The 13629-nt window shown below is 47.5% G+C and overlaps 1 long non-coding RNA gene across 1 annotated transcript; it reads right to left on the reverse strand.

The window, feature by feature from the left end:
• Positions 1-110: 110 nt before the first annotated feature.
• LOC106697368 lies at positions 111-816 on the reverse strand. The gene is made up of 3 exons (XR_001348464.2): positions 752-816; positions 341-383; positions 111-173 (listed from the first exon to the last, which is right to left on the reverse strand). It is a non-coding gene; the product is annotated as an uncharacterized LOC106697368 (long non-coding RNA).
• Between the last annotated feature and the right edge of the window lie 12813 nt (positions 817-13629).

The following is a 13629-nucleotide window of genomic DNA, read 5'->3' on the forward strand; positions in this document are numbered from 1 at the left end:
GGGCGGGGGCGGGGCGGGGGGTCGCGCGACGTCGGCGGCGGCGGCGGGGGGCGTGTGCGCGCGGGCGCGCGCGGGATCAGTGCCCCGCGGGGGGCCGCCTCCTCCATGCTTCGCGCCGCCTCGGGGACGCGCCAAGGGGGAGCGGCGGCGGGCGCTCCGCTTACGGGCCGAGCCTGCAACCAGCGGAGACACAGCACGCACCGCGGTAAGTGGACACCCGAGACACCGTGCCCGACGGCGGTGGGGCCTCGGACTGTCCCCGCGTCACTCCCGCCCCTCCACCCCCTCGCTGACAGACCCTCCACAGATTTGAATTACGAGCGTCCAGCCCCGCAATTACCTCGAAAGGCGACTGGAATTTTGGCACAAAGCGTCACGCACACCTACACACCGGGAGGGAAATAAAGAGGCGTGGGGGGTGCGGAGTGGACCGGGTAGCGGGGGGAGAAAGGCGGCTCGTGCCGCGTCAAGGAGCAGGGGGTCCCCGCACGGCTCCACGCAGCGCTTGGTCGCCCGATGGGGTCGAGCGCCGAGCACACCAAGAACGCGCCCGCACGTGAGCGCCCGGGGTCGGCGCGAGGGCGCAGTAGCCGCTTGGGCTTGCAAAGGCGGCCGCGCTGCTTCCAGGAAGCCCTCCCGGAGCCCCCAGGCTCCCGTGGAAATAGGTCCACCCGCCCGCGTTCCACGAGTTCCCCTGGGGGACCGGCTGCAGGCGGGACGCGGGAAGGGCGCCGCCGCTGCAGGACCTCACCTCCGGGCGCTCGGCCTCATTGCTGCGGCGCAACTCCAGGCGGCGGGGGCGGCGGCGGAGGAGGCGGAGGCTGCTGCTGCTGCTGCTGCTGCTGCTGCTGCTGCTGGGCCTGGGCCTGGGGCTGGGGCTGGGGCTGCTGCGGCTGCGGCGGGCGGCCCCTCATTCCAAGTCCCATTCTCGAATGTTATTCTGTGACATATAACCGAGTCACCCGGGCAGCCGCCGATGTTCCGAATGCGTCCATTGGCCGCCGCAACAAAGAGGGGCGGGTCCCGGGCTCGGAACTCTACAACCCGGAGTTTCGCGACGCTCCCATTGGCTCCGAGGTTCCCGGGCCTGGGGGGTGGGGGTGGGGGTGGAGGGGAGGAGCAGGGGGAGCTGCACGGCCACGCGAAATTGCGATCGCGGTCGTGTCCTGGGGCTGGAGCGTTTGTCCAAGAGACGGAAGACCGAGTTCCCCCAGGGCTCGTGGCACTGCGAGGGTTTGCAGCTGTGAGAAGCAGAGGACAAGTCACCTGGGAAGTGACCCAGAAGTAGAGGAGGGCTTCTCCTCTGAGCATCATCCCCTGAGGAAGGCTGGACACAGCCACCTGCCTCTGTCAGGGGGTTCAGGCAGGGGCTGTACAGAAAGGTACAAAGCAATCTCTTTTTTAATCCCACATGACAAATTACCCCAAACTAACAAGGGGGCACAGTCATGTACTGTCTGACGTTAGCCGTGATTAATCAAGTCCTTTAAACCTAAGCTGACACCTAAAACCCAGGTGGTCAGCCGCCCCCTGGTCGTTTGGTCAGAACTATAGAGTTAGAGGAGGGGCTGGAGAGATGCTTCAAGGTCAGGGTGAAGGGGGAAATCCCTCCCCACTCCCCACTGGAACAACTTTTCCTTAAAGGCCTCTTTTTTTTTTTTTTCTTTAAAGAAAGAGAAGAGCAAGGAGAGATGGGAAGAGCACCAGACTGCTGACCTGAGGGCTGGCTCTAAGTCCACATTTATCACTGGGCTAAGCTGTGTGACCCAGGACAAACCACTTGCCTGTTCTGGGTTTTAGCTCCTCTTTCTGAGAAGAGGAGAGCAAGCCAAGCCCCTCACTCTCCAAGGTCTGTTCTGGCTCTGAGGTTCTGTGATTCTCTCTGACTCTCTCTTGTGGGCACTTAGGAACCTGTCTCTAGTTTCCTTTCTCTTTCAACTCCAAGCCAGCATGCCAGCTTTGAGAGGGTAAAGCAGTGGTGATAGCGATGCTAAGTTAACCTAGAATTAAGAATGCACTTGTCAAAGAGCCACTGATGACAGATCAGTTTCTGGAACTTCTCTTCCCTGGGAGGCATGGCGAGGGGGCCAGTGCCAGCAGAGGTCACTGGGTATAGCTGAGAGTCCGGACATGGGTGAGGAGCCCAGGACTCTGGACCAGCCCTGCATGGCTGCAGACAAGAGCCCATGCCTAGGACTTGATGCATTCAATAATGAGAATAATAACTTAGGTCCCAATAACACAAAGGAAACGGTTTGGCTCATTCTGGAAATTATCTGAATAATTCAAGTGGGAGAATCACCTGAAAAATATCAGGAAATTGGGGGGGAATGACCCTCTCACCATATAATTGGCTCCGTTTTCATTTCCTGATTAAAAGAAAACCTGCCTCAGCGAGCAATCTGTTTTCTCATCTCAAGCATCCTTCCTCCCTTTTTTCTCACCCATCTCTCAGATCTGTCCCTTTCTCTCACTTCCCTGGAGTTTCAAGTCCAGGAGACTAGAATTTCAGGATGAAGACTTGTGTGCAGAGGATGAGGATTTGGCCTCACACTCCCTCAGGAGAAAACTGAGCTCTCAAAGCTCAAGTGATCAGACCCGTTGGTGAACATCGAAGAATGTCTGGCAAGTGTCACCTTCCCTGGTATTGATTCCCAGTGTGGGCACTCAGGCCAGGTCCAAACAACTACAATCACCCTGTTAAACCAAGGCCTGGATCCTGCCCTGCCTGAATCAGAATCCTAGGGACCAGAGAGGGGTTATCCGTTCATCTTCCTGCCCCAGGCACATCAGGACTCCTCGACAGTTCAACGAAAAGCTTTTGTTTTCATGTCCAGTATTCCAGCTGTGCATTCTCTTCTTCCCTGGGCGGTGGGATGCAGTGGGAGGCCACATGACATATGAAGAGAAGTGTGAGACTTAACTACTTTTCCCAAAAGGTGATAAGAAGGCTTCTAAAGTGAACTGTGCTGTCCAGTGAGGGACTGGGCGGCAGAAGAGCCCTTTTGTTCAGAATCCTTGTGCATTTGAGAGCTGTGCGAGTTGCATGGACCAGCCAACTCTGCTCTTCCTTTCCTTGTGTACTTTGTGTTACATAAGTCTCAAATGAACCCAGGCCTGACAGATGATGGGTTTTGAAAGTTTGGGTCAATAATAACAGTGATGTAGTGGGACAGAGCCAACTTGTGATTTGAACAGGGACTATGCTCAACCTCTAAGAGCATAGTCACCTCCATTCGTTAGCATAATGACTGGCACAGCAGAGAGGTGTAGTGGGAAGGTTTGGAACAAGAAAAACGGTTTAAACAGCATCTCATTTTTCAAGTGCCTGGTGCTGGAGTCTCTAAGGTAAATAAGACAAGATGCTAACCTGGTGATCATTTTTCTAGCTCCATCACTTGTTGGTGTTAATAGCCTATTAATGAGTATATCAGACACAGCTTATGTCCCTCCTCACATCGGCTAGACCTTGCCTTTCTGCTGGCTCCATAGCTGCCTCCACAGCCAATTAAATCTGTGCCGTTCAGCCGCTGGGAAATGACTAGTCGCTTGCCCAGCCAAATCCTTCTTGGCCGCTGCTGCACAGCCAGGCTGGCCAGCCACATGTCTGGAGTCTCTGACTCCTCCACTACTTCTGGACTCAGAGGAAATGCCATACTGCAGGATGTGGCTTCTAGGCAGCCATCAAAGAGACTAGATGATGCACCCTAGGAAATTCCCTGTGGGGAGCATTTTGACCAATGAGAAACAAGAGATGGGAGGGAGCTGGGCAGATGCATTCTCTTTCATTCCTCCTTCCTATGGACAACCTCCCCGGATATGTCCTGCAGAGCTACTGAGATGCACCTACTGAGTAACCTGCCATGGCTCTTTGCAGCTGGTCCTGAAGCAGTTGCCTGCATGACAACACACCACTTGCATTGCTTCTCATCCTAGCCTACTTCGTTTCCCCTTTCACTCTTGCGGCCTTCTCAATCAGATTTAACTTTTGCTTCAGATTTCTGTTTCCTAGGGAAACTGAGCTCAGGCCATTGGTTCCACCAGTGGTTCTAGGATGGATATGGGGAGTGCATTGCTTACGTGTCTGAAATCAATAGAGATCCCTTTGCTGGTCATAAGAGAGACGGTAATAAGTCTGATGTGCAAGAGCACCACAAGAGTTGGTAGTGGCTGTCCTTGGTTCAGGGTTGATGGTTGGGGAAAACCACCCTGTAACTGAGCTCCTTACTATTAGTGAAAATGACAAAAATCCCAGAATTGCAGAGGCCAGGTGGGAGCACTAAGTCATAAAAGACCAGGTGGACATATCGCAGTGAACAGCAAGGTGGAGGAGTGATCAGGGCGACTTTCTCTGCCAGGACTCATGGTGCTGACTAATAGCTCATAGAGTTCCTAGGGAAAGAGTATTCATATAATTTATTGTCCAAACTGAGCTACTTTTGAGAGCAAGAAGGGGTGCTAGTAATGATTACATGGTATACATCAAGACCATCCTAGTCTAACTGACACCTGTGTTACCCTACCGAGGCTAAAACAGATGAGCAGCCATGCAGGCTATTGCTTGATCAATATAATCAGAAAGAATAGCTGGTGGGCAGAAGACTGACTTTGGTCACCTTGGTGAAAAATCATAGACCTTCACCTAATTTCCAAGTCTAAGTCAGATTTGTCCCAAAGCTGTTGCCACTGCTGAGTGAGCCCAACTGGCCAACTGCAAAACTGATGCTGAACCCTCAATATAGCAGCATTCCTTAGGGAAGCCAGATATCCACCTAGTGGCAGGTAAATTTATATCACATCTCCTACCTTGGAGGTGGCAGAGACTTGACTTGACCTCAATCAATATATGGGTTTGTCTTCCCTGCACACACGGCTGCAGGCAGTACCACCATCTGAGAGCCTGCAGATTACCTTATGCATTGACATGTTACCCCTTACAACATTTCCTCAGAACAAGAGACCCATTTTATGGTGAAGGAGGGGGCAACAATGGGCTCATGACCATGGTCTACTGGTCTTACTATGCATCCCAAATCCAGATGCAGCTGACCTGATAATATAGAGGAAAAGCCTCATGAAACTCAGTTAACGCAAAACTAGGGGACACTTGGCAACGTTGTGGTACAGTCCTTTAGGTTATAATGTTCTTTAAACTAATGACCAATACAGGATACTAATACCCAATAGCTAGAAAGAATGCATCCAGGAACCAAGGGACGCAGAAGTGGCACCTTTCACTATTACATCCAGTGACCCCCTTGAGGAATTTGTGCTTTTTGTTCCTAAGACTTTGGACTTTGTTATGTGAGAGGTTCTGATTTCCAAGGAGCTAGCTCTGCCAGTAAGGTTCCACTGATCTGAAAACTGTGACTGTACCTAACTGCACTGGCCATGTGAGGCCAGTTGGCAAAGAAAGGAGTTAAAGTATAGCAGTTCTAACTACCTCAAGGAGCCTGGTTGACGACTCCTGGATTGCAGGGTTTCCTGAGATAGCTCCTAGTACTTCTGTGCCTGGCAAAGCAATAACTTTTTTTTTTTAAATATATTTTATTGATTTTTTTCAACTTAAGAGCTTCAGACCCTCTCCCAAGTAGGCAACCAATCAGACAACCAATCTAGATAAAGCAGCTGAAGTGTTGGACACAAGTGAGGGAAGTCTAGAATGGGTGGTGGAGAAGGGAGATGATGAATATCAGTTATAGCCTTAGGACAGTGATGGCGAACCTTTTGAGCTCGGCGTGTCAGCATTTTGAAAAACCCTAACTTAACTCTGGTGCCGTGTCACATATAGAAATTTTTTGATATTTGCAACCATAGTAAAACAAAGACTTATATTTTTGATATTTGTTTTATATATTTAAATGCCATTTAACAACGAAAAATCAACCAAAAAAAAATGAGTTTGTGTGTCACCTCTGACACGCATGTCATAGGTTCGCCATCGCTGCCTTAGGACCAGCCATAGTAGCTTGAATCAAGCTACAGTCAGTTGATTCATTGGCCATCTTCCCTTTAGGTCTTCTAGGAGATTGCAACTGGCCACAGACTTGCAGAGAACTTCATAACTGAATGGATTTTTACCCCCTCTTTTGGAAAAGAGGTAAGGGTGTTTTATTCTTTTTTTTTTAAAGCAAAAGAATGGCGGCTCCATATTCTAATACAGGACCCATATATAATGGGAGGGGCAGTGATCTGTCTTTACGGGAATCAACATATATACCATATATGGGTTTGCTTTAATCATCCACTGGGCTTCAACTAGCACCACCATCTAAGGGTTTACAGAATGTCTCATCCATTGACTTGTTATATCATACAGTTTTTCTGATTGGTAAAAGGATAGATTGTATTGGGCATATTTTTATGCCTTTTCAGATTTCGTTGGCCTTGACTGCTCCACACAGTTCTACTTCCTAGGCTTTTCTCTTTGGTTGCTGTTGTATAGCCAGGCTGGCCAGTGGATAAATATATTCTCTGGCTCCTCCTATTACTTCCAGACTTGGGTGAAATACCATATCATAGGATGTGAAACCTGGCTTGTGAATGGCCACCGAAGAGTCCCAGAAGCATCATGATTAACTCCCTATGGGGGAACCAATGAGAAGCATGAAATGGAAGTCTTATGAGAATAAATTCCCTCACCTGCCCCATTGTTGTATGTACAGTTTCTCCATACAAGCTGTCAATGGTCAAGTACCCAAATCTTCCAAGCAAACTACTTTGTCCCTTTGAGACTCAGTTAAAGCTGAGGCCAGAGTAGAAACCCATCACCTTGCATTGCTTCCCAGCTTTCCTGGCCTCACTTCTCTTTTTTCTCACTCATCCTGTTGTGAGTTAACACCCCTCAAATGAACCATCAGCAGGGAATCCTTGCTTCAGGCTCTGCTTTTAGGGCAGAAGTTCTCAAATTGCATATCACTTAGCTGATTCAATGGCTCTAGAGTAAAGCCTAAGAGTCCACATTTCTAACAAGCTCCCAATGATGCTGCTAGTTGAGGACCGCACTTTGAGAGAAGCAAGTTCTATGGGTTAAGACATAGCCTTAAGAAAAAAATGTTGAAAAATATTCTAGGTGAGTTACCTGTGAAAAACAAATTGAAAAAAATTAGTGGAAAATATGGGCAAATTACCCAGGATAGGGAAAGTTTATCAAGCCAGAATTCTTCATAATAAGCACCAAAGCTGACTCCTGTTACAAGTAGAAAAAACATTTATTAAAGGGATGCTGAGTAGCTTGCAGAATTGTTGGAAGGACTAGAGAACCAGACTTGAGGCTAAGCTTCCAAGGTCAACATGCAAAATCATGTTGCAGAACTGGACTTGGTGAGGAATTGCTGCCACCACCTTTAATATTAGATCCTACAATTTGCCAACTTGACTTTATTGGAGTGGATCTTGCTGGCCCCTTCAATGCCATTTCTGTGTAGGACTCAACCTAACACCCCCAGTGAATCTTCCAATCCAGACTGTTTAGCCATCACCCACCCTCACCAGCAAAATAGATGTTTAGTGCTGGGTGGGTTTCCTCCCCCTGTTTTGTTGTGAATCAACATATCACATTGATTGAATATGATGAATATACTGGTGAAGCCCAGGTCACTTGTGTGTGCCCTACTTGTAAAGGAAGTTGAAGAGGGAATCTTCTAGATTTTATCCTAGACTTATCTTAGAAAAAAAGATTCACATGGTGGAAAATTCCACAGACATAACAAGAGTATTCAAAAGATGCTACACAGTTCCTAAACTATTTTAGATATCCGATAGGATTAAGCAAATGAGTAAACGTATCACTAGTGTTGGGAGACAGTGTTCTCACTATGGAAGCAGGAACATAGAATATGGAATCAGAGAAGCAAAAAAGAACCGTGTAGGATGAATTGGAATTATAGGTATTGATGTGAACTATTATTTCTAAAATATGTGTATATGTATATAAAGATGTACACATATATGCATGTGTATATGTATTATATGTTTACATTTACTAGCACCATCTGCTGAAAGGGTCAAGAAGCAAAGATGCCCCTGTAGCAATGAGCACACCGAGAGCTCATACCTTGCTGTCTAAATACCATTCCCCATCAAAAGGAACCAAAGCTCTTTGATGAAATGGTCAGTTCCATGGCTGGTGCAGGGTAAATACAAGAGGACCCCAGTATATCTTGTTAGGTCAGAAAGTAATTGTTTTGAAAAATGATGAAGGCAACTCACAAGGACAAAGAGTCAATTAGAAGGGGCTCCCACTGGTCAAATCTGGGACAATTTGAGCACAAAATAATTAACCACAGAATGAAGTGCAAGCCATTGGGGAAAAAACAGGAATCTATGAGTCCATATTGATTATAAATAGACAAATTAGAGAAGAAGGGGAGACTCTTGCTTACAATAGAATATGAATATAGAAAGTGTTAGAGTTAGAAAATTATTTTGCAACCATAATAGTAAGATTATTTCAGGCAAGAGTCATACTAAATCTCAGGGAACATGATATCTGGATGGTCTTAAAGTGTCTTCCTACACAATTCTTAATAGTTTCAAGGGGAAAAAAATATTAACTTTTCAGTGGAGTAATTACACAACACCTTGACCAGGTAATCAAAATTAACATCACCAATGATGGGCAGATGGACACCATGTCTCCATATGTGATGCCCTGAGGACACAATATCTCCTCTGCACTACTCTGTCTGAGAATCCATAACATGAATCTAGCCATGAAGAAACATCAGGCCAAAATAAGGAAAGTTCTGCTTTAAAGACTGTCAATGTAATCAATGACAAAGAAAATCTGTGGAAATGTTCCAGAGTAAAGACTAAAGAGACATGACAATTAAATATGATGCCTGATCATAAGTTAGATTTGATCTGCAGGATAAAGAGTGGCAACAAGTTTACAGTACAGTAGATGAATCTGGGGAAAGGGTATATGGGCATTCTTCTAACTACTCTTATTCTTGCCACTTTTCTATAAGTTTAAAATTATTTCCAAGTAAAAAGTTATAGAAAAAGGTGGGGGACTAAATAACCCCTGAAACCATAATAAATGTCTACTCTAATAACCTTGTGAGATAGGTATTATTATTTCCATTTTACAAAGGAAGAAACAGGTTTGAAAAGGTTAGGTAACTTGCATAAGATGGTACAATTAGTAAGTGTCAGAACTGGGAATTAAGCCTAGACTCTAGAGCCTTGTAATGCAGGTCTTTTTTCTTTTCTTTTCTTTTCTTTTCTTTTCTTTTCTTTTCTTTTCTTTTCTTTTCTTTCCTTTTCTTTTCTTTTCTTTTCTTTTCTTTTCTTTTCTTTTCTTTCTTTTCTTTTCTTTTCTTTTGTTTTCTTTTTCTGTAATAGCAGGAAGAATGTGGATTTAAATGGTAATCAGAGACAATTCCCAGACATCTTTATGATCAAAAAGTTTTACTGTCCTAATGATTCAAATTTTTACCCTCTAGGGAAGTCTCTTGAATTTCGGGCTCATTTGTTTTTCTAACTTATCCCTTGGAGAGGGGATGCCAGGGAAGGGGGAGCATGGAGGAGAATTAGAAACAAAATGGCCAAGACCAGGGAAAGGGCCACCAGGGAAAGGGCCACAGTAGTGCCTGAATAACCCACTGGCAGGAGCGGGGCCCTGCACTACGTTGTTCCCGCCAGCGTTAGGGTGCTAAGGTACTTTGAGGACATTTGGCGAGAGGGAGCAGAAATTTAAGACTTTCTTGGATTCCAGCTACTTTCTGCCCAGAGAAGAGGATCACCTGCTGTAAAATCACTGTCTTCTCTTACAATGGCAGCCTTCAGGGAGAAACCTCAGATCTCTCTACTTGACAGTGCAGTTGGAGGCTCTGTGCCTGCCCGCTCCTTCCTAGGAAAGCGACTGTCTTAGTCATTCGGGGCTACTGTAACAAAAATAGCATAGTCTGCATGGCTTATATACAACAGACATGTATTTCTCACAGTTCGGGAGTCTGGGACACCCAAGTTCAAGGCACTGGCAGATTCAGTGTTTAGAGAGGGATGGCCTTCTAGTTCATAGATGGCTATCATTTCGCCGTGTCTTCCCATGGCAGAAGGGACAAAGGAGCTCTCTCAGACATTTTATATAAAGGCACTAATCTTATTCCGGAGGGATCCTCTCTCATGACCTACGCACTTCCCAGGGCCCCACCTCCTACTATCATCATCTGGAGGGACACACACATTCGGCGACCATCATGTGAAGACTTGGATGTGGCCTTTGTGGGGCTTTCCTGAAACTCAGAGAGTCGCAATTGCCCAGATGCCTTGAGACCACTGGGGTTATATGAAGAAGCTTCCCTTTGGGCTCTCTGGCTCTTTAGGAAGGTGAAAATGAAGCCCGTTTAACAGGATGGCATCTGTGTCCCAAAAGAAAATGGGACACACTGCCCCAGGCCGGCCCAATCTGATGAGTGAGGCCTACAGCAGTTGCTGTGGAGGCACGTGATTGGGATCGTATGGGAACTACACTGAGGTGTTTCTGAAGGTTCAGAAACCCTTGTGATGTGAGGGGACCTCCACCTGCTAATTTTCACTCTGCGTGTCACATCCTGGGTGAGGCAGGTAGCCACTTCTGGGTGTGTGATGAATGCCGCAGGACCTGTGTGATGAATATGCACAGAAAGTGGAGTTGGAAATCTTCCCTGAGCATGCCAGGGTACTGAGCAGATTTGCGGGGGTTGGGGGGGTGTTTCAGATCTCTCTACTGTCCCCTGAAAACTATGGGCAGATTGGTTCCTCTTACGTCAGTCAGGGGTCAAGCAGGTAACAGGTGGAACTCTCAAAAATTTTTAAGTGATAGACGTATGTGTTTGACAGAGGCATAGTTAGGAGGAAGGGAACCGTCAAGGATGGCAAGGAACTCTTAGGGTTAGGGTTAGGGTTAGAGTCAGGGCTAGGGCTAGGGCTAGGGCTAGGGCTAGGGTTAGGGCACAAGGTTAGGGTTAGAGTCAGGGTTAGGGCTAGGGTTAGGGCACAAGGTTAGGGTTAGGGCTAGGGCTAGCGTTAGGGTTAGGACTAGGGCTAGGGTTAGAGTTAGGGCTAGGGATAGGGTAGGGTTAGGTTTATGGCTGGGTTAGGATTAGGGGTATGGTTAGGTTTAGCGTTAGCGTTAAGGCACAAGGAGCATAGCCCCTCCGAGGAGCTCAGAGATGGTCCGGCGTGGGGGGTGCTGGTGAAGAGGGTGAAGGCTGCAATTGTTTTGAGGGGGCACAGGACTGGGGTCAGCTGAGCCTGGCCTGTGGGATCTGGTCCATTCTGACCTCGGGAAATCCGGGCTGGTAGCCTAGAAAATGCATTTTTAAACACCTACCCAGGTGGTTTAGAGGTAGGTGAGGAACAGGTCACAGGGAATCTCTAGGCAGAAAGCAGAGCAGCAAGTGGATGGGCAAGGTGGCAAACAGATGATAATGCACCTCAATTTTCAGGGTGGGGCTTGTCCTCTGGAGGAATTTCACACACGTGGGGATGAAAGGGATAGACAGATAAGGTGTAACAAGGACTTAACACAAGACGGAGAACAAGGCATTGGTGTATCCAGACCATGAGCATCAACTGTGAGCCCAAGGTTGTGTGGGGAGGCTGCACCAGGGGTTGGACCAGTGGGGTCAGACTCGACCTGGGTTCAGTAACCTCGGTACTTGAGTTCTGGCTATGAAAGAATTCAGAGCCAAGACTCAAATGATAAGAGAACGTTTATTTGGAAAATCATAGAGGTGGAAGAAATGGGCTTAGGAAACAAATTATAGGGGCAAAGGAAGGGCCCTTGTAGTTTAGAAGTGAGGAAGGTAAAGGTCATGTGCTTGGAGGGTGGAGGAGAAGCTCCCAGTAGGGGGAGGGACAGCACACTGGGTCTTCAGTCTTAAGGGTGGTGATTTTAGGGGAGGTCCTAGGGGAAGATCTTAATAGAATACTCATCAGTTTTCCTGGTGTGTCCTTTCAGGGTCTAGGTCTCCACTGATTGATTGGTGGGCACCAATACAGTGGGTCATTCATTATTCAATGCAGCTGGTCCTGTGTTAAGTCATGGTGTTGCTCATCTGGTTTTGCTGCTTTTCTGGGCTGGAGCTGAAATACAACTGAGGCCTAGATGATATCTCTAGGGAGGAAAGGTCAGGGAGTCCAAACTGAATGACCATCAATACGCTAGGGGAGGAAAGGTCACCCTGGGGACCAGGTCCCATCCTACAATTGCCCTTTGCTAGGTACCTGGGCTTTCTACCCTGGTGACCTTCTGTATCTGGCCCATCATCCTTGTTCTGCTCATGTCCGTCTAACTGCCCACCACATTGTCAGATCTACCGTTTTTCAAGGAAAACTTGGAAGTCTAGATCTTTTGGGGGAAATGTGTTTTTTCAAATATTGGCAACAAATTCCATCATGAAACAGGCCACTTAAGACCTATCTATGGGCCATGTTGACATGTTGTATCTGGTCTGCCCCAACTGGACTAAATGGTTCTCACTCCTTTCTCCTCCTGCCTCTCTTCTTGGAGCTGATTCTCTCTCTGCTTTGGCATATTCCCGTGTGTAGACTCTCTCTGAGCCCCTGCCTTCAGGAAATGAGTACCATCAGGACCCAGATTGTCTAAGGCAGTGGTTCTCAACCTTGGCTGCACATTAGAATCAACTGGGAATCTTTTAAGAATCGTGATTTACTGGCTTTTTTCCCTGGAGTTTCCATCTTTTCTTTAATAGTCTCGTGGCCCCACCCCATAACAAAGAAACAGAATTTCTGGAGGATGAAGCCCAGAAATCAGGATTTTAAAAAGATTCCCAGGTGATTCTAATGTGCAGCCAAGGTTGAGAACCACTGGTCTAAGGTATAGTCAGTGCAGAGAGCCAGGTAGACGTGGCCGAACCAAGTAACTGAGCCCATTTCCTCTTCTGCAAATGGATCCAGTAACACCACCTCACCGGAGATCTGGAAGGATGAAACAAGGCTATTCATGAGGAAGCAACTGGCAAATAATGAATTAGCTGTGTGTAGCGCCCCCTAGGGATCACAGCCAATGTGCTGAGTGCTCTCCAGACATTAAGCAGGGGTCCCCATACCAGGTGTTTCAGTTCCTTCCATAGAGGAGGCTGGTGGCTTCAGTGGCTGTAACATGCTCGAAATAGAAACGATTAGCAAAATTCTACAAGGCGGCAGAGGGTGCTCCGGAGAGCCCAGGGGCACGGCGGGGAGGTGGAGAAATTGTCAGTGATAAGAGCAACCGTGCTTTCACCCCTGGAAGGCAGGACAAAACAGCCTCCTTTGCTCATGAGGGGCTGGGAGGTATAATTAGTAAGAGAGCTTGTAACAATGCACTGAAAGTTCTACTTGATGCTTAATAGCTGTGCATAAAAATTCCAGCGGGTCCGTTTTTAGTTGGGGCCAATGAGGGTTAAACTCTCAGGCTGCCCAAAATACTCTGAGTGAGGCTCCCCGGGAGGGGTTCATGTACTGCGCTGGGGACGAAGGAACAGTTATCGGCTCAGGATCATCTTTCACCAAAGCCTTTATCAGTGTAGTGCTGATGAAGCCGTAGTGCAGTAGTTGATGCCGCTGAGGTGTGTGTGTGTGTGTGTGTGTCTGTGTGTGTGTGTGTCTGTGTTTGGCTGCGAGTGTCTTGTTTTTTAA

This window comes from Myotis lucifugus, unplaced genomic scaffold, assembly GCF_000147115.1.
Source record: "Myotis lucifugus unplaced genomic scaffold, Myoluc2.0 scaffold_65, whole genome shotgun sequence".
NCBI classification, from domain to species: domain Eukaryota; kingdom Metazoa; phylum Chordata; class Mammalia; order Chiroptera; family Vespertilionidae; genus Myotis; species Myotis lucifugus.